This window comes from Nesoenas mayeri (assembly GCF_963082525.1).
Source record: "Nesoenas mayeri genome assembly, chromosome: 1".
NCBI classification, from domain to species: domain Eukaryota; kingdom Metazoa; phylum Chordata; class Aves; order Columbiformes; family Columbidae; genus Nesoenas; species Nesoenas mayeri.
The window spans coordinates 56,485,589-56,489,274 of record NC_137541.1 but is presented as its reverse complement, the minus strand read 5'-3'; positions in this window follow the sequence as shown (position 1 = coordinate 56,489,274).

Sequence of the window (3,686 nt, the reverse complement as noted above, 5' to 3'; positions counted from 1 at the left end):
TCTGTGTGCTAAGTGAGAAGTAACGCTACGAAAGAAAAAAGTTGTGAATGGAAAGTGTTTTACACAGATGGTATGCTTACGAGTGCCCATTTGACAGGCTATGGAAAAAGTTTAGCTAAGGGCCTTTATTTTTTAGCTCTTCCAGGAATAACTTATATAACTTTTTTACTTACTGTATCAGAAAGAGGTTTTTTCTTTCTTTTTTTTCTGATGTGGCCCCTGGTGAAAATGAGTTTGACACCCCTGGCTTAAATTGATGTGCTGGTCCAGAGGAGGAGCTGGAAATCTGTTTGAATGTTTGGAAGATAATAAGCAGGCTTCTAATAATTTTCTTCTGTGTGAGTCAGTGTGACCTTCTGCACTTCATAATGCAGCTGAATTTGTGTAAATTATCATAAAGACATGGAATGGTGCATCGTTGAGCCTGTTGCTTACTTGAATGTATTTAAAGTATTTGCTACAAACAGATAGCCCTAAGATTTGTACAGAAATAGTAAAATACATTAAAAACTGACAAGTTTTTCCTGAGTCTTTTTTATTTGGAAATGGCTAAAGAGTATTTTTTTAAAAATCAGTTTGCGGAAAAAAAAAAACTTTAATAGAAAATTTCAGCCCAATGTGATATGCAGCTGAAAACAACCGGTGATGCGGAATACTATGGTACCACTATTGAACATCAAGTCAGATGGTGAGTTTTGAGTGGAACTGCGAACATGTCTTTCAAACTTGAAATAGAAACTGGTCCATAGAAGGGAAGATGCGGCAGAAGAGCTGTTCCCAATTTGCTCTGTTATGTTCTCAATCTTTGCTTCTCTTGGGTGGGTTTTGGTATGCTGTCCTACGCTGTTTCCACAAAAATAAGACCGACCCCGAAAATAAGCCCTAGCATGATTTTTCAGGGTTTTTGAGGATGCTTGAAATATAAGCTGTATGGGAATAGTGGAGTATTGGCGAGGAGGTTGGTTAATTGTAAATACGCTCAAGCGGCTGCAGCTATGGTGTAGTAAATGCACATACATCACACTAATTGTTTTACTGACCTTGTATGCTTGACAAATAGAACCTCTGTGTTAGATAACATAGGCCTGTGAGAAACTCTAGGATGCCTTATCATTGTGCCTGAGATCTGTACTTTGTTGTGAGCAAGAGCGAGAGGCTGCACCTGCTTGAAACCTTGAAATACAGGCAACCGCAGGTGGCCAAGTCATCTTCTACAAGGGCTGAACTTACCAATGCCTGTGTCCTCGCTTGTGTCACCTGTGCCCAGTAGCTTAGGTGCTGCTTCGGAGATCTCCCAGTATAGAGGTAACTAAAATAAAACTTGCTCTTTGCAAATACATTTGTGGCCTCTGGCTCTTCTTACAATGTGCCTGCGTTGATTCACACATAAGCCCTACTCCAAAAATAAGCCCTAGTTACAGTTCATTAAGAAAAAAAGTAAATTTAAATAGTGTCCAGGCAGCTATACATGTTAAAAAAGTAAGCAGCTTTTGGAGTAAAAATTAATGTAAGACCCTGACTTATTTTTGGGGAAACAGGGTAGGTGTTGTAAGTGTAGAAATGCCAAGGTGTCTAGGCAGCCTTTCTGCATCTGTGTTCAGCAGCCTGCACCTTCCTGCATCTTTTGTTAATTGTGAAGACTGGGATCCAAAGCATCGGGAATGTGAAAGGACATCTTGGCAGCATTGCCAATATAGTAGTATTGGTTATGGGTTACTTGGAGGTCAAAAGAGAGAGTGGGGGAAACAATGGAAGTGAATGTGTTTGTGTAGATGTGAGACTGACAAGAAAGATATTTCTCTACTGGGCCGATGCACTTTAAAGGACTGTTTCTGCAATTCTGTTTTTTTCAAGATGGCTTTTTTAGTTTATTAAATGTAAAATGATGTGTAATAGTGGCACTGTAGAGCTGAAAACATTGAAGAAATGTCCTGTAGCTCTGGCAGTCCCTCTGTTTTAATTTGTTGACTCAACAGGCTTCATCATCACGTAGAACATAAAATTAGAAGGCTTATAATAGTTAAGAAGAACTATAGGGAAAACAAACAAGAATATTTTTCAAACTTTAACTTAAATAAACTGTTCGTCTCGGTGTTATGGCAGAAAAGCGCTAAAGCACAAAATGATAGCAGTGTTTTTCTATGTAAATCATGTTTGTGCAACTGCTGTTGATAGTTCGAAACAGGAAAAAAAACAAAGCAAAACCCAACCAAAAAAACCCCAAACATCCCTTCTTATTCATGTAAGATCCTTTTTGTCCCTTAAGTCTGCACAGTTTCTTAGAGGTAATGGATATTTTTTGTGGTAGCAATGAACAGCAACAGAGAAAAATTAATAACATATTCTTGCTGTCTGAACAAATGAATTTCTTCCAAAAGTACCTGATAATATGTGGTAAAACAACTTGTTTAGCATGGATGTATGGACAGTCAGTACAATACTCAAGACCCAAACCAATTTTGAACAGTGTTCTTTATGTTTAAAATGACCAAAAAGTATTGAAGTAACTAAAACATTACTGCATATGCCAATTTGGGGATGCCATTCTTGATATTTTTCATGTGTTTTATGAAGTAGCTGAGGAACTGGGCATACATGTATGTAAGATGGCATTATCTCTATGGTTATGACTATCATCTTTCCAGATCTTCTCTCTGCCTTGTCTTTTCTAAGATCCAAGCAGATTTCTCTGTAAAATGAAAGGTATTAGATGCTACAGGTTTTTTGGTGTGGGTTGGTTTTTTTTTGCATATTAAGTATCTTTGTGAAGCCTTAATTTCTCTCTAATTTATACAATGTGCATTTTTTTTCCAGTGAATAATTACTGTTAAGTAATTCCTTCACAGATTTCTACATACCAGTTCCAATTTCTAGTTTTGAATTGTACAAAGATTTTTGTGATCTCTGATGATAAACTGCTGGAAAATAGGAGCTTTCTGATTTGGCTTACAAAAATTCATGTGTTGTACTAGTTTTCTATTGATTTTTATGAAAAACATATGGAATTAAAAAAATAAAAATAAAAAATGCTGTCAATTAAATGGCCAAATCATAGTACACTTTAGCCTGTAGTATATTTTTGGCATGATACTTATTCACAGTTGTCATAATCACTGAATCATGTGATGCATTAAATACACATCATCATACTTCATGAAAAGTCTTATTGGCTCTTTCTATCATTTCAATGAACTATTATGAGATCAGATGTATCATTTACCCCAAACTGCCATGGACTGTAATTTGTTTAAAGGTTCGCTGGCTTCTATCTCTAGATTATTTGCTCCACTGAGATTAAAAGTGGAAGCTTAAGTTAATTTTTATTTTTTTCTTACTGATTCCCAAGTCTCCCCTTCTGTGAATATATTTGTGTTTTGATATGAAGTAGCTCTAGGCTATAATTAAGATGACTTTGCTTTGTGACATAGAGCATGGTCCTGATTTTATCACCCCATTTAGATGTGAAGTCTGCTATTAGGTCTTCTGAACTCAACAGTCCAGTGTGTGGAAAAGCCATTTTTGATGGTTGAAGTTGATACTTTTGCAAGATTAATCCACAGTTTCCATTATATTGTGAAGTATTCTGAACGTATTTTTGTGGGTGTTTTTTTAATTCAAATAGTTGTCAGATATAATTAAATATTTCCTGTTTGCATTCTGATAATGTGATTATTTAATTCAGGGTT